Here is a 27,561-nt window from a genome sequence, read left to right on the forward strand (position 1 = left end):
AGTGAACAAAATCCTTTGTGGGGTGCAGTGAACACAATCTTTTTGGGGTGCAGTGAACACAATCTTTTTGGGGTGGAGTGAACAACATCCTTTTTGGGGTGCAGTGAACAAAATCCTTTTTGGGGTGCAGTGAACAAAATCATTTTTGGGGTGCAGTGAACACAATCTTTTTGGGGTGCAGTGAACACAATCTTTGTGGGGTGCAGTGAACACAATCTTTTTGGGGTGGAGTGAACAACATCCTTTTTGGGGTGCAGTGAACAACATCCTTTTTGGGGTGCAGTGAACACAATCTTTTTGGGGTGCAGTGAACACAATCTTTGTGGGGTACAGTGAACAGAATCTTTGTGGGGTGCAGTGAACACAATCTTTGGGGGGTACAGTGAACACAATCTTTTTGGGGTGCAGTGAACACAATCTTTGTGGGGTGCAGTGAACACAATCTTTTTGGGGTGGAGTGAACAAAATCATTTTTGGGGTGCAGTGAACAACATCCTTTTTGGGGTGCAGTGATCAAAATCCTTTTTGGGGTGCAGTGAACACAATCTTTTTGGGGTGCAGTGAACAAAATCCTTTGTGGGGTGCAGTGAACAGAATCTTTGTGGGGTGCAGTGAACACAATCTTTGGGGGGGTACAGTGAACACAATCTTTTTGGGGTGCAGTGAACACAATCTTTGTGGGGTACAGTGAACAGAATCTTTGTGGGGTGCAGTGAACACAATCTTTGGGGGGTACAGTGAACACAATCTTTTTGGGGTGCAGTGAACACAATCTTTGGGGGGTACAGTGAACACAATCTTTTTGGGGTGCAGTGAACACAATCTTTGTGGGGTGCAGTGAACACAATCTTTGGGGGGGTACAGTGAACACAATCTTTTTGGGGTGCAGTGAACAACATCCTTTTAGGGTGCAGTGAACACAATCTTTGTGGGGTGCAGTGAACAACATCCTTTTAGGGTGCAGTGAACACAATCTTTGTGGGGTACAGTGAACAGAATCTTTGTGGGGTGCAGTGAACACAATCTTTGGGGGGTACAGTGAACACAATCTTTGTGAGGTGCAGTGAACACAATCTTTGTGGGGTGCAGTGAACACAATCATTGTGGGGTGCAGTGAACTCAATCTTTGTGGGGTACAGTGAACACAATCTCATACTTCTGAAGATTTGAGGGTGCTGCCTGTTCCATACTCCCCCTACTCCTCATCTAGCCTTTTAGGGGTACAAACAATAATAATTGGGGCCTAGTGTGGTTGTGTACGTGTGATATACATACACTTTTTTTGGATCATATTTTCTATTCCGCTATTTAATCAAAAACCTTTGGGGATCAGTTAAATTGGGGGATAGTCTGTGTTGGTACGTGTGAGAGAGATCCACCTTTCCAAGTTGTTGGGGTTCATCTCATACTTCTGAAGGTTTGAGGGTGCTGCCTGTTCCATACTCCCCCTACTCCTAGCCTTTTAGGGGTACAAACAATAGTAATTGGGGCCTAGTGTGGTTGTGTACATGTGATATACATACACTTTTTTTGGATCATATTTTCTATTCCGCTATTTAATCAAAAACCTTTGGGGATCAGTTAAATTGGGGGATAGTCTGTGTTGGTACGTGTGAGAGAGATCCACCTTTCCAAGTTGTTGGGGTTCATCTCATACTTCTGAAGGTTTGAGGGTGCTGCCTGTTCCATACTCCCCCTACTCCTCATCTAGCCTTTTAGGGGTACAAACAATAGTAATTGGGGCCTAGTGTGGTTGTGTACGTGTGATATACATACACTTTTTTTGGATCATATTTTCTATTCCGCTATTTAATCAAAAACCTTTGGGGATCAGTTAAATTGGGGGATAGTCTGTGTTGGTACGTGTGAGAGAGATCCACCTTTCCAAGTTGTTGGGGTTCATCTCATACTTCTGAAGGTTTGAGGGTGCTGCCTGTTCCATACTCCCCCTACTCCTAGCCTTTTAGGGGTACAAACAATAGTAATTGGGGCCCAGTGTGGTTGTGTACGTGTGATATACATACACTTTTTTTGGATCATATTTTCTATTCCGCTATTTAATCAAAAACCTTTGGGGATCAGTTAAATTGGGGGATAGTCTGTGTTGGTACGTGTGAGAGAGATCCACCTTTCCAAGTTGTTGGGGTTCATCTCATACTTCTGAAGGTTTGAGGGTGCTGCCTGTTCCATACCCCCCCTACTCCTCATCTAGCCTTTTAGGGGTACAAACAATAGTAATTGGGGCCTAGTGTGGTTGTGTACGTGTGATATACATACACTTTTTTTGGATCATATTTTCTATTCCGCTATTTAATCAAAAACCTTTGGGGATCAGTTAAATTGGGGGATAGTCTGTGTTGGTACGTGTGAGAGAGATCCACCTTTCCAAGTTGTTGGGGTTCATCTCATACTTCTGAAGGTTTGAGGGTGCTGCCTGTTCCATACCCCCCCTACTCCTCATCTAGCCTTTTAGGGTTACAAACAATAGTAATTGGGGCCTAGTGTGGTTGTGTACGTGTGATATACATACACTTTTTTTGGATCATATTTTCTATTCCGCTATTTAATCAAAAACCTTTGGGGATCAGTTAAATTGGGGGATAGTCTGTGTTGGTACGTGTGAGAGAGATCCACCTTTCCAAGTTGTTGGGGTTCATCTCATACTTCTGAAGGTTTGAGGGTGCTGCCTGTTCCATACTCCCCCTACTCCTCATCTAGCCTTTTAGGGGTACAAACAATAGTAATTGGGGCCTAGTGTGGTTGTGTACGTGTGATATACATACACTTTTTTTGGATCATATTTTCTATTCCGCTATTTAATCAAAAACCTTTGGGGATCAGTTAAATTGGGGGATAGTCTGTGTTGGTACGTGTGAGAGAGATCCACCTTTCCAAGTTGTTGGGGTTCATCTCATACTTCTGAAGGTTTGAGGGTGCTGCCTGTTCCATACTCCCCCTACTCCTCATCTAGCCTTTTAGGGGTACAAACAATAGTAATTGGGGCCTAGTGTGGTTGTGTACGTGTGATATACATACACTTTTTTTGGATCATATTTTCTATTCCGCTATTTAATCAAAAACCTTTGGGGATCAGTTAAATTGGGGGATAGTCTGTGTTGGTACGTGTGAGAGAGATCCACCTTTCCAAGTTGTTGGGGTTCATCTCATACTTCTGAAGGTTTGAGGGTGCTGCCTGTTCCATACTCCCCCTACTCCTAGCCTTTTAGGGGTACAAACAATAGTAATTGGGGCCTAGTGTGGTTGTGTACGTGTGATATACATACACTTTTTTTGGATCATATTTTCTATTCCGCTATTTAATCAAAAACCTTTGGGGATCAGTTAAATTGGGGGATAGTCTGTGTTGGTACGTGTGAGAGAGATCCACCTTTCCAAGTTTTTGGGGTTCATCTCATACTTCTGAAGATTTGAGGGTGCTGCCTGTTCCATACTCCTCCTCCTACTGCTCAACCATCCTTTTAGGGGTACAAACAATAGTAGTTGGGGCCTAGTGTGGTGGTGTACGTGCGAGATACATACACTTTCTTTTTGATCATATTTTCTATTCCGCTATTCAATTAAAACCTTTGGGGATCAATTCAATTGCGAGATAGTCTGTGTCGGTACGTGTGAGATCCACCTTTCCAAGTTGTTGGGGTTCATCTCATACTTCTGAAGATTTGAGGGTGCTGCCTGTTCCATACTCCTGCTCCTACTGCTCAACCATCCTTTTAGGGGTACAAACAATAGTAATTGGGGCCTAGTGTGGTTGTGTACGTGCGAGATACATACACTTTTTTTGATCATATTTCCTATTCTGCTATTCAATAAAAACCTTTGAGGATCAATTGAATTGCGGGATAGTCTGTGTCGGTACGTGTGAGATCCACCTTTCCAAGTTTTTGGGGTTCATCTCATACTTCTGAAGATTTGAGGGTGCTGCCTGTTCCATACTCCTCCTCCTACTCCTCATCCATCCTTTTAGGAGTACAAACAATAGTAATTGGGGCCTAGTGTGGTTGTGTACGTGCGAGATACATACACTTTTTTTGATCATATTTCCTATTCCGCTATTCAATAAAAACCTTTGAGGATCAATTGAATTGCGGGATAGTCTGTGTCGGTACGTGTGAGATCCACCTTTCCAAGTTTTTGGGGTTCATCTCATACTTCTGAAGATTTGAGGGTGCTGTCTGTTCCATACTCCTCCTACTCCTCATCCATCCTTTTAGGGGTAGAAACAATAGTAATTGGGGCCTAGTGTGGTTTTGTACGTGCGAGATACATACACTTTTTTGGATCATATTTCCTATTCCGCTATTCAATAAAAACCTTTCTAGGGCAAGATCTTAAATTACAGAAATATGAGGAGACCGTCAAATAAGGGCCGTGGCCTGGGTCGTGGTGCTGCTGGTAGAGCTCCTGTTGCAAGGAGAGGACGTGGTCGATCTGTGCCAGCTACACGCACAAGTGAAACACCTTCCTCAAGTGTGAGTAGGCGACAGAACCTGCATCAGTATTTGGTAGGGCATCAAACGCCCCTAGAAGTGATGAGGCCAGAACAAGTTGAGGCGATAGTAGATTGGTTTGCTGCTGACAGTGCCTCCAGTTCCTTCACATTGTCTCCCACCCAGTCTACTGCAGAAAGGTCAGAGTTGGCACCTGCAGCCAATGTCCAACCGTCTTTCACCTCACCCCCTTGCAAATCAGGCCAGCAGTCTGAGCCCCAAGCCATACAGCAGTCTCTTATTCTTTTTGAGGACTCTGTCAGCAGGGTTTCCCAGGGCCATCCACCTAGCCCTGCCCCAGAAGTGGAAGAGATTGAGTGCAGCGATGCCCAACCACTTATTTCTCAAGATGAGTACATGCAAGGATCATCGCAGCACGTCTCCGATGATGACGAAACGCAGGTGCCAACTGCTGCGGCGTTCAGCATTGTGGAGACCGACAAGGAGGGCAGGGGTGAAGACTGGGTGGAAGATGATGTGGAGGACGATGAGGTCCTCGACCCCACATGGAATGAACGTCATGCAGGTGACCTGAGTAGTTTGGAGGAAGAGGCGGTGGTCGCACAGAGCCACCAGCACAGCAGAAGAGGGAGCAGGGTGCAGAAGCGGAGCGGCCGTGCCCTAGACACTACGCCCGCTACTGCCCAACGCAGCAAGGGAACGAGCGCACCAAAGTCAGCTCAAAGGAGTTCTCTAGCGTGGAAGTTCTTTAGAAAATGTGCTGATGACAGGACACGAGTGGTTTGCACCCTGTGCAATCAGAGCTTGAAGCGAGGCATAAACCTTCTCAACCTGAGCACAACCTGCATGATCAGGCATCTAAGTGCAAAGCACGAGCTGCAGTGGAGTACACACCTTCAAAACCAAGAAACGTCTCTGGCTCATCCTGCTTCCTCTTCTGCTGCAGTCTCGGCCGCTCCAGCCACATCTGTAGTGATACCGGCACCTGCCACCCCGCAAACAGACGATCTGTCAGCAACACCACCACCTGGGTCACCAACAACCATCTCCACAATGTCCCGTGGAAGCGTTCAGCTTTCCATCTCCCAAACACTTGAGAGGAAGAGGAAGTACCCCCCTACCCACCCGCGATCCCTGGCCCTGAATGCCAGCATTTCAAAATTATTGGCCTTTGAAATGCTGTCATTCCGTCTGGTGGAGACGCACAGTTTTAAAAACCTTATGTCGGTGGCTGTCCCACAGTACGTCGTGCCCAGCCGCCACTACTTTTCCAGGCAAGCCATCCCTTCCCTGCACAACAGAGTGGGGGAAAATATCAGGTGTGCACTGCGCAACGCCATCTGTGCCAAGGTCCACCTAACTACGGATACGTGGACCAGTAAGCACGGTCAGGGGCGTTATATCTCCCTAACGGCACACTGGGTAAATGCAGTGGCGGATGGGCCTGAGGCGGATAGCAATTTGGCGCATGTCCTTCCACCACCGAGGATTGCAGGGCGCTTCAGTTTGCCTCCTGTTCCTAACTCCTCCTACTCCGCTTCCTCATCCTCTACCGCCTCCTCATCCGGACAGCGTAACACCTTCACCACCAACTTCAGCACGGCCAGGGGTAAACGACAGCAGGCAGTTTTACAACTTGCCTGTTTGGGGGACAAACCACACACCGCGCAGGAGTTGTGGAGGAGCATGGAACAGCAGACAAATGAGTGGTTGCTGCCAGCGAGCCTCAAGCCTGGCCTGGTGGTGTGCGATAACGGGCGAAATCTCATAGCAGCTCTGGGCCTAGCCGGTTTGACGCACATCCCTTGCCTGGCGCATGTGCTGAATTTGGTGGTGCAGAGGTTCCTTAAAAACTACCCCGATATGTCAGAGCTGCTGCAGAAAGTGCGGGCCGTTTGTGCGCACTTTCGGCGTTCTCACCCTGCTGCTGCTCGCCTGGCAGCGCTGCAGCGTAACTTCGGCCTTCCCGCTCACCGCCTCATATGTGACGTGCCCACAAGGTGGAACTCCACCTTGCACATGCTGGAAAGACTGTGCGAGCAGCAGCAGGCCATAGTGGAGTTTCAGCTGCAGCACGCACGCGTGAGTCGCTCTGCGGAAAAGCACCACTTCACCACCAATAACTGGGCCTCCATGCGAGACCTGTGTGCCTTGTTGCGCTGTTTTGAGTACTCCACCAACATGGCCAGTGGCAATGACGCCGTTCTCAGCTTAACTATCCCACTTCTATGCCTCCTTGAAAAAACAATTCGGGCGATGATGGAAGAGGATGTGGCACAGGATGAGGAGGAGGAGGAGGATGAAGAGGTAACATTTCCAAGGCTTTCAGGGCAGTCATTCGCAAGGGGCTCCGAGGGTGGGTTCCTGCACACGCAAACGCCAGGGACGCAATTGTCCAGCAGGGGCACAGTTCTGGAGGATGAGGAGGATGAGGAGGAGGAGGAGCTGGAGGAGGAGATGGAACCATGTTCACAGCAGGGTGGCACCCAGGCCAGCTCATGGCCATCACTGGTGCGTGGCTGGGGGGATACAGAGGACACGGACCATACACCTCCCACAGAGGACAGCCTTTCGTTGCCTCTGGGCAGCCTGGCACACATGAGCGATTACATGCTGCAGTGTCTCCACAACGACCGCCGAGTTGCCCACATTCTAACTTGTGCTGATTACTGGGTGGCCACGCTGCTGGATCCCCGTTACAAGGACAACGTACCGTCCTTAATTCACTCACTGGAGCGCGATCGCAAGATGCGCGAGTACAAGCGCACGCTGGTAGACGCCATGCTGCTGGCATTCCCATCTGACAGCGGGGCCACAGTGGAAGCACAAGGCAGAGGAGGAGGAGGAGGAGGTCGCCAACGCAACCAGGGCACCGCCAGCACCTCAGAAGGCAGGGTTAGCATGGCCGAAATGTGGAAAAGCTTTGTCAGCACGCCACAACAAACAGCAGCACCAGCAGCTCAGATGGAACGTCTTAGCAGGAGGCAGCATTTTACCAACATGGTGGAGCAGTATGTGTGCACACGCCTACATGTAGTGAATGACGGGTCTGCCCCCTTCAACTTCTGGGTCTCCAAATTGGGCACATGGCCTGAGCTTGCCCTTTACGCCTTGGAGGTGCTGGCGTGCCCTGCAGCCAGTGTATTATCTGAACGGGTATTTAGCACGGCTGGGGGCGTTATAACAGACAAGCGCAGCCGCCTGTCCAGAGACAATGTGGACAAGCTCACGTTCATTAAAATGAACCAGGCATGGATCCCACGGGACTTTTCCGTACCTTATGCAGAATAGCAATGGATACCGACCTTACCCACCCATTGTTCCATTTTTGCTCTTTCTCACTCTTTTGGGGTGTACCCTCATTTAAAATTTTTGAAAAGAAGCAGTGTTGGCTACCTCGTCCTCCTCCTCAGGGCCAGATTAATGTAGGGGCTATTGGAGCTGCAGCTCCAGGCCCCTACCTTTTATATAGGCCCCGGGTTGGCCATATTCACTGTTACCGCTCTTCTGTCACTTGTAAACACAGAAGTCTGGCTTCTATGCTCGCTTCCCCAGGCAGCACCCTCAGAACCTCCCCACACAGCGTGAAGGCCGGACAAGGAGGGACAGTTGGCGATGCATGGATGTGTTTATGGGCTTCAGAGACAGCATCCCATGTTGAATTAGGCATGCATGGCTGCACCCTTCCTCCTCTGGGTGCATGGCAAGGCACGGCCCTTAAGGCCCTTCAAAATCCTCAGCACCAAGCCCATGATGCTGTTAATCCGGCCCTGGTCCTCCTCCACCGCCGCTTCCACCTACACCGCCCATAGGTGTGCGCAGCCTATTGCATTAAGGTGTGCACCCCAAAGTTGAAATACACATGCATGTGTTTGCCAGCAGGGAGAGTAATGTATCGGGGCCATGTACCTGTAGGCAAGGAGAAATAGAGCAGAGCAGGTCCCAGGGAGATCTTTCCCATCTCCTCACTGGCAATGCTATGTGCCCTAGGTGATTAGGGTGTGCCCAGGCACACCCAGCACACCCTGTGCGCACGCCTATGTCACCGCCACATCCACCACCACCTCAACCTCCCTCCTACTCCATATGGGCCTCGTCCTTCAGAGATGAAGAAGAACATTGTTTTATTTTTCTGTTTTTTTTTGTTGTTTTAAGTTATTTCCCTATCCACATTTGTTTGCAGAGCACTTGCCATGCTCTTAATTACGTTTTGCTGCCATTTGCAGCACTCTAGCCCTTTCCTTTGGTGTTTTAGAGCCATTTTAGTGCCTTAAAGTTCGGGTCCCCATTGACTTCAATGGGGTTCGGTGTCCGGGAAAAGTTTGGTAAAAGTCCGGGACACGGACCCGGACTTTTTTTTAAAGTTCGGCCGAACCCGTCGAACACGGACATCTAGGTGTCCGCTCAACCCTAGTTATATTGTATACTCAAAGAACTCAATCAGATTAGTGTGACATGATCTGCCCTTGGTAAAGCCATGGTTTTAAGAGGAACAAAGAGAGCAATTAGGTCGGTATTTTCAGAATAGGCTAGTGATGTAGCTGGGGGCTAAACTGTGAATGGCTTTGTAAGATGTTGTCAGTATTTTGAATTTCATTCGTTGGGTGAGCGGAAGCCAGTGGAGGGCTTGATAGAGAGGAGTAGCGGACACTGAGCGATTGGTAAGGTGTATGAGTCTGGCAGCAGCGTTCATGATGGATTGAAGGGGGATAGCCTGTGTAGAGGTAAGCCAATGAGAAGAGAATTGCAGTAGTCGAGGCGTGAGATGACCAGGGAGTGAACTAGGAGCTTTGTTGTGTCATTGGTTAGAAAGGGGCGTATTATGGAGAAGCGGCAATATTTGGACAGTGATTGTATGTGGGGCTTGAAGGAGAGTTCAGAGTCCAGGACAACACCTAGGACCTTGACATGCGGGGATGGGCTGATAGTTGTGCCATCGATATAGACAGAGAGATCGGGGGAAGGGGCACGTGGTGGAGGATTATTATAAGTTCGGTTTTGGATAGATTGAGGAAGTGGTGTGACATCCAGACTGATATATTTGATAGTAAATTAGTGATACGTGAGGAGACTGAGGGAGAGAGCTGAGGGGTGGATAAAAAGATTTGGGTATCATCAGCGTAGAGATGGTATTGGAAGCCGTGGGTGGCTATCAGCTGACCCAGAGAGGAGGTGTAGATTGAAAATAGGAGGGGTCCAAGAACCTTGGGGGACCTCAACAGAGAAAGTAAGAGGAGAGGAGGAAGTAGAATTGTAAGTAACGCTAAAGGTGCTGTAAGAATATTTAATAATAAATATCTTGCGCTCGTACTTATGTCAGAATATTTATACTGCTCTGAATATAGCAGTGTATTTATTTATGGTTAATAAGCAAAGATCTGTGAAAAAGGAGAGTCTTCACCTATTGCCATAAATCAATGTCGTGAATTCTTTTTAATTGATTAATTTCTTTTTAAAAGCATATACCAATCTTAGTGAGTACAGTCTACAGCGTGGAATATATATAAAAATATTTATTCTCAAGACATGCAAACACAATATATGATCAAACAAGAAGTGACACAAAAATAACTCTACATAAAAATACTAACTTCAAATAATCAATGCAATGTGATGTTTAGCTCAATAATGAAAGTGAAAGTAAAACAAAGTTAAACTAAAACAAAGTGAAAGTGAAACCAAAGTAAAAGCAAGATTACCATTTCTTCCCAGGTATAGTATAAGCCATAAATTAATGTTCTATATAAACAGACTACAATGGTCTGCGAATCACATAGCCCAAAGTCATTCCACTGCAGAAGGAATGAGAATAAGCCATGCAAAACGGAAGACTTAAAATTGCAAATAATGCACTGAATCTGATATTAATAAAAATGTATAAAAACAAAAATCAGCTTTTTAGAGAAAAATATACCATGGCTTATACGGCTGGGATTGTAATCTCATTACCCTTAAATATGCAATATAAAACATATAAGGAAAGAATAAACAATTGTTGAATAAAATCAAATAATACAGCAAGGCATAATTACCACACTTAAGATGGTGTTACCAGAGTCCTAAGATGGATGCCAGTGAGGGAGGAGTTTCCTCCAAGTTTCAGATGAATGATGTGGACCAGGGAGTATGTCTGGATGAGTCTTTCGAAAAATGTAATAGCGTGTGTGGTGTAAGTGTGAGGTGTGTTGTCAGTAGTGTAATGTGATGTCCTCTCTCTCATCTGGGTTGGTCTTTTATATGGTAAGAACAAAGAGCTATAAAAATTACCATAAGTAAAACCCAGAGGGATGAAACATTATCCCTATTGGTCGGGATATTCTATACCTAAACTGATGAGGTCAGAGACACACCTCTTTTGATAATTAACCCAAAACTTGGTATAATAAAATAAGGATGATTTCTCTATATGTGAGATTAATCATAAAACACAACATAAAACTTTGTCCAGACTACCAGTACATACATAAATGTCCACCTGTATTTCCATTATTCATCTTGGCAAGTAATGCCATTTCAATAATTATATTATTTAACACAATATAATATTTTTATATTGGAATATTTCAAATTATCTCAAGACTGCACCTGGTATTTCGTCTCCAGAGGGCAGTATTGTACCGTTCATTAGATTTTGTATTTAATATAATTAAAACAATTTGTTATCTGATGACCTATTGACCTGTCGGCTAGTGAAAAGCAATTACTTATTTGACCATGCCAAAGGGCTGTCAGATATAGTCTAGGTTTGGGAATATTTACGACACCTTGAGCACTAAACCAGTCCAAAGCAATCCTTATATAAACACTCCTACCACATGCCTTAACATGAAGTAATTTGTTTTTAAGACGCACTAGTCCTTACACATCATAGAAAAGTATACTTATATATATATATATATATTATATATCTAATATTATATAAGTATCAAGTTCACACTTCTATATTAATAAGAATACAATGTATTATCGTTAATATACATCTTACATATGATGATGTTTTCTATAAAAACTTATATGGTTCATCTTTAAATGTCTGCTAGAATATACTGGGGTATTGTCCATTGTTATATACTTATAGACAGACTGAGATATCCCCCTTAACATAGCGTCAGACTGACTAAGTTTTATCTGATCGAGATGTCAAAAGGGATCTTATTTACGATTACATAGAAATACAAAGATCTCTGTTGAAACCATAGACCCTTTGTAAGCCTGTGAGAGACATTTTGTTTAACAAGTATATATGAACTTTGTTTCACCTTAAAAACAAGATGGATCCTGTCCTGTTCAGAACCTTTTATGCATAATATGAATATACATGGCTTTTAAATCATTTTTCTTTTTTTTCTATTATTATTTTAATCAACCCCCAATAACCCCGACATATCCCCCCCCTTTCTTCCCAGTAGACAAGTGAGCAACTTAGGCCTATCTGGAAAGAAAGCTTTTTAAGGAGTAGTAAAAGAAAAAAAAAAATGTCTTGTTCTCTTTTTTTTTTAAGAGAATAGTTCATATTGGGAATTGTTCATAACTCTTAAGTACAGCGGTAAAAAAAAAATTTGAGAAAAAAAAAAATCAGTTCAAAATGTCAGTTCATAGCGATTTTGCTGGTGTTAGCTATGTCACAAACTGTTCCTTATTAGTCTTTTTAAATTCTGATCTCCTGGTAAAGAAACACAAATGTTCCTTGAAATCTGCATCTCCAGTTGCAAAGTCTTAATGGAGACAGAAATTAACTGCTGCAATGGCATTGGCAACTACCATTCAAAGCGCAGTAAAACAATGTTGGCAATCAGGAATCCGAGAAATCTGTTTGAACGGTCAACCTTGGATGTTGGTTGGATAATGAATGGTTTCAGCATGGCCTAGAGTGTCATACACCTAGACTGAGGTTTGCTCACATGTGCAATGCACCATTCTCACATCTCCTTCAACTGAAAACAGGAGGTAGTGCGATTCCTCTTAATGGATTTCCTCGGATCAAATGCACAAAGATCTGTCGAAACAAATCTTCCTCTCCGTCAACAAGAATCCGGGGCGTCTCGCAGCTTGATTCCTGAAGAGGGATCCGATTCAATGAGGGGTTCCGTCCTGAGCTGTGCTCTAGGGAGAGATGACCCATCCGATCGCTGTGTCTTTGGCAAACATCATCGTCTGTACCAATCAACGACCTGGCATGGAAGGTTAATCTCTTCCTATTGGATGAAACATACAGTATGAATATACATTCTTATCAATTGACATTTCAATGCGATGTTGGTACCCTAAGCTTTCTCAGAGTTCTCCTTTACTCCACCGTGCGATCAGCCTTTTATATGAGCACCACGGAAGGTGAAACTATATATGCGACCTTTCCTAGGGCGACTGACTTCTGGGGCTTATTAACATGGAGATGTATCCATCGCCATGGATACTACACATTGGACAATTGTATAGTAATACAATACTTTGTTCAAAGTTTACCTACTACTTAGGGAAAAAATATAATATCTCCCCCTTTGGGGCATCAATGCAATTTATTGGAGGCAATAAAACTACCTGGCATTGAGGATTCCTTCTTGGTTACCGTATACAACCTTTAACCTCTTGACTGCATTACATCATTAGGGTTTGATCCTCCTTGGTATCACCGTCATTGGCGATTTTTGAAAATGTGTCCGCTTTAAGCGACCTGTTTGAGTCAGAGGGATGAAGTGACCACTGAAAAATAGGAGGGTAGTTATTATCTAACAACCAAGATTCCCATGGCAGGGAATTCAGGATCCTCAATGCTGTTACCTGGGGATAAAATGGTGTTAGAACCTCTGTATCCTATACCTCTATTCAGTGTATCCTTCTGATTCCTTACCACTTGGGCATTTAACCACTTTAGCCCCAGCCCTATTTCGGACACTTTTTGTTCACAAGTTAAAACCAGTATTTTTTCCTAGAAAACTACTTAGAACCCCCAAACATTATATATATATTTTTTTAGCAAAGACTCTGGAGAATAAAATGTCGGTCATTGCAAAATTTTTTGTCACGCGGTATTTGCGCAGCGGTCTTTAAAACGCCATTTTTTTGGAAAAAATTTGAAAAATCACATTTCACTGCATTTAAAAAATACTAAACAGTAAAGTTAGCCCATTTTTTTTGTATATTGTGAAAGATGATGTCACGCCGAGTAAATAGATACCAAACATGTTACGGTTTAAAATTGCGCCCCCCCGTGGGATGGCGACAAACTACGGTCAATAGAGATCTCAATCTGCGACGCTTTAAATTTATTTAACGGTTACCAGTTTAGAGTTAGAGTGTAGCTCTTTTTTTTTAATTATTGCCCACGCTCTGGCGATCGCGGCGATACCTCACATGTGTGGTTTGAACAGCGATTTCATTTGCGGCTCGACTTGCGTATACGTTTTTTTTTGTGCGCGAGCTAACGGTGACGGGGACGGCTAAATTTTTTTTTTTTTTTTTTCCTATTTATTTTTTCTTTTTTTTTAAACTTTATTACAGGTTTTTAAAAAAAAAAAAATCTGATCACTTTTATTGCTGTCACAAGCAATGTAAACATCCCTGGTGACAGCAATATGTCGTGACAGGTACTCTTTATGGAGGGATCGAGGGTCTAAAAGACCCTAGACCCCTCCACTACACTTCCCTGTATGCAAAACGCCGAAAACGGCATTTTTGCATACAGCCGTTTTTCAAATCTGCCGCCTTTTGCAGCACAGTAACCCGGACGTGACGTCATGGACGCCGCCTCCGGGTTACGTCATCGGAGACCCGATCGATGCCGTTTCCGGCATTCATCGGGACTCCATCCAGCCGGCGGACGTGCCGGCTGGGTGCTCGGGGCTCCCGGTGGGACGGTAGCCCCGAGCAAAGCCGCGGAAGGCGGCGGGAGGGGGGGGACGTCCCCTCCCGCCCCCCCGGGTAACGATCGAGCGGCTCCCGAGCCACATCGATCGTTACCGACGGAAAGCCGACCGTCGGCTTCAAACAACGGTACCGGGATGATGCCTCTAGCTAGAGGCATCATCCCGGTATAACCCCGCAAAGTCTGATCACGTAGAGGTTACGTGACTGGTAGTAAAGTGGTTAAAGATTTTGTGGCCTTTGGCTGGCCATAGGATTTGTTACTAAGGAGAAATTATTTTAGTTCTGGGCTGTAGTGCCCTGAGTGAACCAAGTGATCAGCTGATCAATTTGGATTCTACTCAGCTGGAAACTTTTTCAGAATTGAATTATTGGCTCCGCCTCCTGCGGTGCCTATATCTCTCGGGTTGAGACAGATGGGACAGATCCCCATCAGAACCAGGTACGCGGTTCTGGCGTGAGGTCTGGGCCTTAATGTCACTTTATTTTCCCGAGGATTTTGGGGAACCCTAGGATGGGGTAAATCCCTATTTATTTGTGGGTGTCCCCCCCCCCTTGTTAATGGGATGTCCGGTGTCCTCCTTAAGGTATCCGGTGTCCCCCTTGGGGCCTAGATGGCATGTCTAGCTCCTTTGCCAAACTTATTATTATTATGTGCATGGGCAATGCCTCAAAGCACAGGGATTTAAATTACAGGTGGTTGTACTCAGCTCCTTCATTGAAGGGTGTTAGGCACTTTCGAGTACAGCAAAAAAAAAAAAATTCAATGGAGCTTGGTACTGTATACATTTTAAATTGAAGATAACAGCTCTAGCAGCATTAAGGTTTTTGTGTGGGCCTAATTTTTAAATTACATCCTGCAGGCACAACACAGAAAGTTGTTTTATTATAGGCCTCAGGGTGATCAATAATGTTTAAGGACCTTTTTCATAACACAAAAAAAAAAAACCGGGACAGTACTCCTTTTAAAACTTTTAAAAATAACTGGAGGTGTATGGTGTCTTTTTAGGGGTGCTAGTCTTTTTGCAATGACCTGATATGACTCATACCTATTTATGCATGGCTGCCCAATTTCTGCCCTCCTATATTAGGAATATGGCTGGGGTAGGATATGGACTCTTTGCCTGACTCCCCCTCCTATGTCTGGGTCATGACCATCAGACTGGGAATCATATCTGGGTCTATGAATAATTACATCATATTTTTATAATGCAGGACTAATAAAGCATTGCCCTTTTGTATGGACACCATGACCTTATGGAACTCTCCTATATATTTACTTATGAGTTCCTGTCAAGACTTGAATTGTTACATTTTTATTTATTTATTTATTTTTTCAAAATTTTCCACTGCTGATTACTCGGCAACTTCTTGCTAGAAACATTTTTCCTTGCTTAAAACTTCCTAATTATTGCATTAATCATTTACATTTCACTTTCAAATGGTTACTTCCATTACAGCTTCCTTGATAAAATTTCTGCCACAGTTCTACTTCATTTTGCAGTTTCACGCTACATTCTCTTAACTTATGTGTCCCAATAGAGGTTACTTTCACCTGCTCAAGGAGGTTCCTTATCTCATTCTCTCATTTATTTGGAGTGGAGATTGAAACTTTACTAAACTCCTTTTTGCTGAGCCTTGTGGTGCAGTTCCTCATAAAGATACAGTAAGATTGGCCAAGACCAAAAAATATGTAATTACACTTCCTGACGTCTTTTGGTGTTAGATAAGCTTATTGGTGAGTTCATACATACAGGTTGTCCTCTACCCATGTCAGATGCCCTTTATTGGCCCGACTTCTGAGGATTTTGATATATGACTCTAACCAGCATTTACATTTTCCACCATTTCAGACTCAGAGAGGTGTTTCCACACATTTATGATCTGTGCCAAATCTACTGGGGTTGTGGCATTACCACTAGGGACTCACACCTTGCCAGAGTTGGCAGCGTGAACATTACCTGCTGTAGACATTTTTAAGGCATTTCTATCACATTCATAATTAATAAAAAAAAAATCCAAAAAAAAACAAAAAAAAATTTTTTTTTTTCAAAGTTATTGATTATGTCACCTGATCAATATTTATGATTGGCATATGTAAGAAATCAATAATTATCTCACTGGGGCCTCCATTATATGTAAGAATATTTAATAATAAATATCTTGCGCTCGTACTTATGTCAGAATATTTATACTGCTCTGAATATAGCAGTGTATTTATTTATGGTTAATAAGCAAAGATCTGTGAAAAAGGAGAGTCTTCACCTATTGCCATAAATCAATGTCGTGAATTCTTTTTAATTGATTAATTTCTTTTTAAAAGCATATACCAATCTTAGTGAGTACAGTCTACAGCGTGGAATATATATAAAAATATTTATTCTCAAGACATGCAAACACAATATATGATCAAACAAGAAGTGACACAAAAATAACTCTACATAAAAATACTAACTTCAAATAATCAATGCAATGTGATGTTTAGCTCAATAATGAAAGTGAAAGTAAAACAAAGTTAAACTAAAACAAAGTGAAAGTGAAACCAAAGTAAAAGCAAGATTACCATTTCTTCCCAGGTATAGTATAAGCCATAAATTAATGTTCTATATAAACAGACTACAATGGTCTGCGAATCACATAGCCCAAAGTCATTCCACTGCAGAAGGAATGAGAATAAGCCATGCAAAACGGAAGACTTAAAATTGCAAATAATGCACTGAATCTGATATTAATAAAAATGTATAAAAACAAAAATCAGCTTTTTAGAGAAAAATATACCATGGCTTATACGGCTGGGATTGTAATCTCATTACCCTTAAATATGCAATATAAAACATATAAGGAAAGAATAAACAATTGTTGAATAAAATCAAATAATACAGCAAGGCATAATTACCACACTTAAGATGGTGTTACCAGAGTCCTAAGATGGATGCCAGTGAGGGAGGAGTTTCCTCCAAGTTTCAGATGAATGATGTGGACCAGGGAGTATGTCTGGATGAGTCTTTCGAAAAATGTAATAGCGTGTGTGGTGTAAGTGTGAGGTGTGTTGTCAGTAGTGTAATGTGATGTCCTCTCTCTCATCTGGGTTGGTCTTTTATATGGTAAGAACAAAGAGCTATAAAAATTACCATAAGTAAAACCCAGAGGGATGAAACATTATCCCTATTGGTCGGGATATTCTATACCTAAACTGATGAGGTCAGAGACACACCTCTTTTGATAATTAACCCAAAACTTGGTATAATAAAATAAGGATGATTTCTCTATATGTGAGATTAATCATAAAACACAACATAAAACTTTGTCCAGACTACCAGTACATACATAAATGTCCACCTGTATTTCCATTATTCATCTTGGCAAGTAATGCCATTTCAATAATTATATTATTTAACACAATATAATATTTTTATATTGGAATATTTCAAATTATCTCAAGACTGCACCTGGTATTTCGTCTCCAGAGGGCAGTATTGTACCGTTCATTAGATTTTATATTTAATATAATTAAAACAATTTGTTATCTGATGACCTAATGACCTGTCGGCTAGTGAAAAGCAATTACTTATTTGACCATGCCAAAGGGCTATCAGATATAGTCTAGGTTTGGGAATATTTACGACACCTTGAGCACTAAACCAGTCCAAAGCAATCCTTATATAAACACTCCTGCCACATGCCTTAACATGAAGTAATTTGTTTTTAAGACGCACAAGTCCTTACACATCATAGAAAAGTATACTTATATATATATATATATATATTATATATCTAATATTATATAAGTATCAAGTTCACACTTCTATATTAATAAGAATACAATGTATTATCGTTAATATACATCTTACATATGATGATGTTTTCTATAAAAACTTATATGGTTCATCTTTAAATGTCTGCTAGAATATACTGGGGTATTGTCCATTGTTATATACTTATAGACAGACTGAGATATCCCCCTTAACATAGCGTCAGACTGACTAAGTTTTATCTGATCGAGATGTCAAAAGGGATCTTATTTACGATTACATAGAAATACAAAGATCTCTGTTGAAACCATAGACCCTTTGTAAGCCTGTGAGAGACATTTTGTTTAACAAGTATATATGAACTTTGTTTCACCTTAAAAACAAGATGGATCCTGTCCTGTTCAGAACCTTTTATGCATAATATGAATATACATGGCTTTTAAATCATTTTTCTTTTTTTTATATTATTATTTTAATCAACCCCCAATAACCCCGACAGTGCAGTTGGATAAGTAGGAAGAGAACCAGTGAAGAGTACAGTCGTGGAGACCAAAGGCGTGGAGTCTTTGGTGGAGGAGGGGGTGGTCAACCATATCAAAGGCAGCAGAAAGGTCCAGGAGTAGGAGTACCGAATAGTGTCCATTGGTCCTATTACTTTGCCCATATTTTGGAGGAAATACTCAATACTGGCCGTGTGCAAACAAATCTCTTAAAAAAAGTGTTGTTATTGCACATACATTTGCTGTTTACACGTTCGGCGAACATCCAAATTGCCCACCGCTCAGTGCAATTGAAGCCATGATTAGCTGAAGCAATTAAATCTTTGCCCAATCAGGCACATATCACTTTCAGAGCCATGATTAGACACTGTCATGATGACTCTCTCCAGTCATGTCTCATTGCTCTTAGTCCAACCCCACACTATAAAAAGAATCTTCTCAAAACGGTCATTTGTAGTGTGATATCTACGTGGAGAGAGATAGAACATGGCTCTGTTCAGTGCTACTAGCGAGTTAGTGTGCTATAGTGTGCTATTGTGATTATATTGTGAGTGCAAAAGTATCAGTTTAGTGTGAATCTAGTGATAGTGGAGCATATGTGTAGTGTGACCGTTCATTTTTACCAGTTTCAGGTACCTTGTCAGGTTTTTGTGCCAAGGCAGGTTTACTGCAGTATATTGCAGTGCGTCAGTGTAGTGTGTCAATGCAGTGATACTGCATTAAATTGTAGTGTATCAAATTGAACCAGGGGTTGTTCGGCCCACCTCTATACATAAATGATACTAAATCACATACATTATAAATCTGTATATAATGGAGGCATCTATCCATCCTGCCCATCCATCCTAATGGGATCCTGTTTCATCTAAATGCTGTTTTCGACCTCTTATAATGTGAGGTCTAAACTTCTAGAAAGTGGCATTTCTTTTCACATGGTGGCTGGTGCACTTTGGATTTATCAAGATCTTTTATGGTGGATTTCTTATAACCAACACTTCTGGACTTTTATGTGATTTAATAACATTTTTATATGTGACAGCGCAACCATTTTTTCATGAGATTGGTTGCAATATTTGTATGCAATATTAGTGTGTGCTGCTATCACAAATAAACATTCCTCCACCCCAAACTCTCTCATCCATGTCTTTATGGACCTTGCTTTGTGCACTGGTCCAAATCATTTGGTGATGGGGGGATTATGGTGTGGGGTTGTTTTTCAGGGGTTGGGCTTGGCCCCTTAGTTCCAGTGAAGGGAACTCTTTTACCTACTTTTGGTAATATAGTGTGTGTATAATTGATGTGATTTAGTATTGTTTATATATGTGACAACGCAACCCTTTTTTTATGAGATTGGTTTTGATATGTGCGTGAAATTTCAGTGAGTGCTGCTATCCATTAACCATTTAAAGTTTGTATTGAGTCTTTCAGCTTGCCTTGTGTAGGAGATATATATATATATATATATATATATATATAAAGGAAAATTGTTCCTGACTGACTGACTGTTCAGGAAGGACTAACCCCTGCCAATGCCATGAAACTCCCCTAAACCCACTTGGGACATCAAGTGGCCATTCCCCTTGAAAAGACCATACTGATTCCAAGTAGGCCAAAGGGGAAGAATCAGATTGAATTCCTTTTCATATTCTCTCCCTTTCATCTTCTGAAAAAGCAGGAAGAGTGGTTTCTCAGTTCACTTGGAAAGAAGTCCATGGAATGTTGGAACTTGGGAAAAAGCCATCTGGCCGAAAAGACTGAAATAAGACTTTTTTTTTTTTTTACAAAAACGCATAATCCTGATACTCTCTAGAGAAGCAAGTATCCATTGCCACAGGATGTAGAGTTTACAATGAGTTGAATGCTACATCATTCCCTAACCAATTTGGTGGCATACAATAAAATATAGACCTGAAGGAGACAAGGAATCCTAATTCTTCTGTGAAGATTCGCGCAAGAAGACTGCCACCTGTGGTGATAAGTGGAATAGCCCAAATTTCTTGATTCTGCAATATGGAGCCTATTCTCCCTCTGGCAATATAAAATGATCACCGATATCACATTTCAACCTACAGACCATCCATTTCCTCCTTCCAAAATCTGGATGGAAATACTAGTCTCCTGGAGTATGAAATCATGGCAGCACAATAGTCAAAATGGTCAACGAATCCTTGGAATCATCCTGAAAATCAGCAGAGCTGAAGGGAAAAACCACACCAGGTGGAGTTTCCACATTTTAACCAAGGCATCCTGACCTATGGTTGGAGAGTCCCCGGACCAGGAAAAGTAGAAAGGACACTGGAATATCTCTGCTGACCCTACCAGACCTACGGGCACCATAACCTGAAGTTTTAAGAAGAACCACACTTGTTCCCGGTTGAGAGTCAATTCACAGGGATCTATGAATTTTCTGGTCAGTCAGATTGGTAAAACTCTGACCCTGGAAGATTTAATACCCTCCAAGATAAAACCTGCACTCGGGACAAAGGATAAAATCAGCACAATACACTCTAGAGTGGTAGACTCCTGACTCCCTCTTGGTGGACTAAGCAAATTACCACAGTAGTTGCCTGAAAAACATCCCCCAGACCTCCTAAAAGAGACCGAATTGCTATCAGAACAATTTAGACTGCCTCTGGTTTCAACAGACTCAAACTGAGTTTGAGTCTTGCCATCTCTAATCCTTGGCATAAAGGCACACACACTGAGCACCCCAGTCTCAAGGACTGCTGTCTGTAGACACTAGTTTGGAGCGGTAAGACGGGGGTCAAAAACCACAAAACTGTCAACCATACTCTCCTTCCCAACTCCATCCAAAAGAAAAGGAGGTGAAGGAGGATGCTCCAGAGACAAAAATCTAAACCCCAGCAATAGTCAAGTTATTTGTTCCAAGACTGAGACACCCTGTCTACCGAAGAAACAGAGGCGTATGCATTGCCTGGGTGTGTAGGAACTGCATCACCTGACATTACCCTAGGACTAAGGCCTGTTACAGAAGAGAGCAGAACCAGGAAGAGACAGACCTATCAGTGAGAAAAGAGACCCTGTCCTGAGCAGTGTGCAGGAACATCCAGATATTCAAAAAGGTGAGTTAGTCCCAGAGACGATTTCTGGAGGTTCTGGCCCATCCAAATTATTGGAATGCCTGAAAGATCTTTTTGGGTCGGTATCACACGAAGACTCTATGGCTAGTATTGGGCCTAGCCTCCTAGCACCCACAGCACTGGCAAGAGGCAGAGGGTCAATACAAGTGGGCTAATGGAACTGGGAAGAACCACCTCTCAGGACTGAAGAATGGCAATCTCATTGTCTAGGAAATATATATAAATTCAAGTCATCTACTTTACTGCTTTCTCCTTGCCAGCCCAGGCATGGTGGAGGATAGGAAGACCAAGCAAGCACACATCACTTGCTAATTGACAGAGCCTTTCCTCCAATTTCCTCCTGCATAAAATGCTCAGGATCCCAGGCCCCAGAAGGATGGGCCTGGCCTTAACTAGCACTGAACAGCGATCCAGCACTAAGTAGACTGAATTTGATTCTACTAAAAATTGACAAGATTAAACCTCTCGAGGGTCATGCAGGCTAAAGCGTTATCTAGCAGCACTCCTACTTAGCTATAAGCAGGATATCACTGAGGAAATGAATGCCCTAAGGATAGATAGTACCTCCAAGAGGGTTCTGGGGCATGACCAAAAAGCATACCAGGACCCAGAAGTATGGACATGACCTTCGCTTACTATAAACAGCGATCAAGGATTTAAGTAGACTGAATCTGAATCTACTAAAAATTGACAATATACTCCAAGATCTAGAGGGTCCTGCAGGCTAGAACGTTACCTAGCAGCAGCACCTTTACTTAGCTATCAGCAGGATATCCCTTGAGGAAATAAATGCCATAAATATTGATAGTACCCTCAAGAGGGTTCTGGGGAGAATGCCAACCAAAAAACATACCATGACCCAGGCCAAGCCATCGTTTGCTAGAAAACTTTAGAAGTGCTGGCAAACCCAGACTATAGGAATATGTAGACTAACGTCTGCTAAATCCAGAAAAGGGCACCAGCCTCCCTTCCTCACCACCAGAATAATGGCTTTCCAGGATTCTGTCATTGAGTCAGGAACCTTCATAAACACATCCACATGCTTAGCACTAAGATAAATCCAAAGCCCATCTGATATTTGTGACCCCAGCGAGGGAATGAATATTTGTGCTCCACCTCTGCATCTGTATCGAAAGAATGCCCTGAGCCAAAAATATATAGTTAGAAGGAATGGGTGCATCACAAGTGACAATTAAGTCTCTTCTTTTGCAGGTTATATGCTTTAATATTTTTGTAATTCAGCAACAAAGTAACTTTAATGTGCTAAGATAACCCAGTAGACTCATAAGAACTTAATTTTTGTTGTCACTATTGTACGGAATTCTCACTTGAGCAGTTTTACAAAAAGAAAAAAAAAATCTAATAATTCTCTGTGCAGTCCTACTTAATTATTTACCCAGTTTTCCTGACAAGAGAGAATGAGATCCCTGCATTGTTTGTACGAGATGAGACGTAAAGTTCATTACAAATAAGATCTGCCAGATGTGCTTTTATACCAGGGAAATCGGATCTCGGTGAGGTGGGGGTGTTGAATAATGCATCCTATGAATTAACCATTAGGTACAGTAGACATTTTCTGCTAATAAGATGTTTGTTTACCTTCTCCCTGAATTCTGGTTTGAATATATTTACGTTTTTTTTTTTTTCAAAAATCAGCAAAATTCATTTCTTTTTTTTTAGATGAAGTGGAGGAGATAGATCAATGTACGTTATGTAAAACATTAACGGAAAGTAAGCACAGAAAAAAAATATAATGTTGTTATAATTATGCCATATTTTCTGCTCTCATGAGTGTAATGGCGCTTTTCCACTGCATGGAACCGAACGGTTCGGCTCGCTTTTGTGCTTTTCCACTGCTGGTACCGCATGGTATAGTGTAGGAACGGTTCGGTACGGTACGGAGGCGCTTTTCTACTGCATGGAACCGAACGGTACGGCTCTCAAAAACAGTACCACCTTGATTGTGGTACCAACAGGTACCATACCCGGTACCATATCCCACAATCCTTTGCATGCAGTCACTACTAGCCACTGATTGGTCAGAGAATCCCACCCACCCCGTTGTTATCCCACCCACTTAACTTTAGTACTACTTTAGTGGAAAAGCAAACCATACCGTACCGTACCGTTCCAACACCGTACCAGCAGTGGAAAAGCAAACCGGGCCAAGCAGGGCCGAGTAGAGCGGAGCCGGTACTTGCAGTGGAAAAGTGCCATAAGTATGTAAGCATGGGTTGTGTACTCCTGCACTAGTGGGCGCGTGGCCTGATGAATAAGGCTGTGGTATGATAGACTATTGCCCCGTACACACGTACCGATCGTCGGCCGACGGATCGGCCGTCTTTTGTCCAGGGCTGTCCTGTCCGCTGAAAAGTGCAAAAGACTGCACAAGAATTTTGTCAGCCGACTGCAGAAGTGATGTCATGTGATGGTTAACTTTCCCTGTGTTTTTTCTTCTCTGAGCATGCCCAGTCTTGCAAATCTGCTGATTGTCGGCCGAATTCTGTACTGACTGGCGAACAATCGGCCGTTCTGGTGTTGGCCAACAAAAATTTTAATGTCTACACGACAGATTCTTTTCGGCCGAAAGTGCGCTGTCGGCTGTCGGAAGCATCATACTAACAAGCCTACAATCGGTGGATCGGTCGTCGGCTGAATATTTACGGCCGACAATCGGTACGTGTGTACGGGGCTTTAGTTCGACATGTCATATTCAACTGTTATGATCAGACATAATAAGAGCCTCGGATTTTTCCAGCAAAAACATTTTTTAAGATATTGATTTTTTTTCTTTGAGATTTTCATCTCTTGATTTACAGTTAAGGACTAAATTTATAATAGGGATCAGGGGAAATCAGTCATCAAAAATACGACTTTTGGGAAAACAAAGGTCTGTTTCATTTCTCCACAAAAAAAGACACAAATGACTTCAGAAAGAAGGAAAAGCAACAGGATTGTCTTCAATTCACAATGCAAAATAAGAAGAAAGTCCCAATAAAAAAGTTGTGCATATCAAGGTGTTTCAACATGATTGTCCTGCATCTTAGCAGCCATAGAGAGCCTTCCTCTTCTCTAAGAAGAAAAACTAGTAGAACCAGCGCTATGGGAAACCTACTGAATATTGAAGGTGTAAGCTGCCACCAACCTACCCCTGTGGATTGGGGTACGAAATCAGAGTGTTAATGTGAAGTGTTGGTCTATGGCGCGACCTATTTAAAAGGGAATGTGTATCATCATGTGAAAAAATAAATATATTAAAAATCATATAAATGTTGTTCATGTAGTGGTGTTTTCCATAAGGTGCTTTTGTGCATAAATAAATGCCGACTTCAAATCACAAATACAAGTATAAAATATCACAGTTGAATAAATATGTGCAACGTGCTAATGAAAGTGCTAGTGCTATACGTGCTTTAATTGGTGCAGAGAATACAAATACTCCCTGAATGAAAGAAATCCAAAAGTACTATAATTCATTGATCACCAGGGGGACTGTTTTATGGTGGTTTATGTTTGCCAGTAAGTGCTAAATAGTGCAAAAAAGGTGCAAACAATTGTGACAATACAATCAATAATAGTCTTTAAAGTGCTTCATTCAATCCCATCTGGCAGCTATTGTGATGGTAAAAAAGTCCAATGTATCCTTATTGCTGTATCAATGAAAATCCATGCAGGTGGAACACCGTATCTGTGTCTTCTGTGCTTTCACCTGTGATCCCCACTAGGAGTTACACTCACCAGATTGCCCACCCCTTTCAAAAGGGGTAAAGACGTTTGCAGGGCACCCTCCTGTCCGTATGCGAGTGTCCCCCCTCACTGTTGTCCGGTATCATGTAGGGTCTGGCTATACTCAGGAAGAAGGAATAGAATGCCCCATAGTGTAGTATTTCAAATTATTTTTTTAAACAAACGCAATAACTTACAGTTTAGACAGTCTATGTTCAGTGGTCACCATTACTGTGGCACTTCCGTGTTCTACGGGCGAGAACCATTCAAACCAGAAGTGACGTATTGACGCTAATCTCCAACCTACACGTTTCGTCACTACAACGTCATCTGGAGCGGCCAAATCAAATCAGCATTGTTTTGGACTTTGTTAGATAGATAGATAGATAGATAGATAGATAGATAGATAGATAGATAGATAGATAGATAGATAGATAGATAGATAGATAGATAGATAGATAGATAGATAGATGGATGTGTGTGTGTATGCTTGTATACAGTATGTGTGTGTGTATATATATATATATATATATATATATATATATATATATATATATATATATATATAAAACAAAGTCCAAAACAATGCAATCAGATATATGTAACATAATGTCCAATAAAAAAAAGTGAAGAAAATATGTAACTCGAAAAAAAAAAAAAATATCAAGCAAAATATGGATAATCTTATGTATATGAGGAAATGTGTTCCAAATCAGGGACAGTTGGGAGCAATGTATAGTATCTCACAAAAGTGAGTACACCCCTCACATTTTTGTAAATATTTTATTGTATCTTTTCATGTGACAAAACTGAAGAAATGACACTTTGCTACAATGTAAAGTAGTGAGTGTACAGCTTCTATAACAGTGTAAATTTGCTGTCCCCTCAAAATAACTCAACACACAGCCAGTTTCTCCCCCTCCTGCCAGCTTTCAGCTGCTGCAGAGAGAGACACAGACATGGACACAGACCATCATTCCTGTAATTACAGTAGACCATTCTGACATGTTTCCAAGTGATTTTACATTCAAGGACCAGTCCAGTTTCTTTGGTTTTTATGTTTTATTAGGAACTTGCATAGGAGAAGGGATGAGTGGGATACTCCAACTGAATAGAACTATGTACAATATGCTGGGATGATATAGAAAATACTGATTAACGCTGGTTAACACTGTTTGAGCTAGTCACGGCTAGGCCACTTACTTTACTTTGCCTTTGACTATGAAAAAGTCCTTTAGCTTCCTAAGGCACTCCTTTCCTGCGGTAACTGTCCTTTATAGTAGACTGCACTGCTGAGCAACTTCAGGGCCCTTCCTGGCGCCCCCTTTACTCCTTAATCTTCAGGGTTTAACAACTTGGCACCCCCTTTACTGTATCACTCTGGGTTAGCTGACTTATGGATCCCCTTGACCTCTCTGGAGTGGTCCCCTCTCTTAGGCAGACGCCAGGGCAGATGCTTGAGTACTCACAATACTGTTTTTCCAGAAGTATTCTGCCCAGCAGCTCCACTTGGTCAGCACACTGGATCCTCTGCAGCACAGCTCAAGCCCTGGTCCCTAGGCCGACTACCTGGACCACCTTCCTCAGCAACAGGAGGAGAGACAGCCATCACCCTCCTCCTGGGACCTGGCTTCCCGCCCAAAGACACCCTGTCACATGCTCCCCTCTGGATTTATTCCCAATCCAAGGATGCATTGCAGCAATGCCCACCCACTGGGACAGTCATAAACCCTGGTGTGCTATTGGCTAGGTTTCCTCCACTGTCCAACAATGCCCCTCATTGGATACAGTGGGGAGACTCCCTAGACTCAACAGGTCACACCTGGAAGCATGTGACAGGCTAACTAACAGATCAGACGCTCCTGATAAGCAGAACAGGGTCACATATATGCTTTGCCTAGCACCTACCTAGGATGGTGCTACATCTGTAAAAAACAATTAGGGGGTCATTCACACAAGTTCTCTGTTATGTTTGTGTCAGCTAGTAATGATTTTAGTGTATTTTTAGTGAAAATATTGTCTTGATATATTCAGGGGTGGGGGGCCTGTCAGGTAGGCTGTAAGGGGCCCCATGATTTATAACAGCAGCCCTGGCAAGGAGCATGCTGGTGGGAAGAGAAAGCTAAGTGACTGAGAGATGAACTCAGTGCTG

This window comes from Pelophylax lessonae (assembly GCF_965119305.1).
Source record: "Pelophylax lessonae genome assembly, chromosome: 5".
Lineage (NCBI taxonomy): Eukaryota > Metazoa > Chordata > Amphibia > Anura > Ranidae > Pelophylax > Pelophylax lessonae.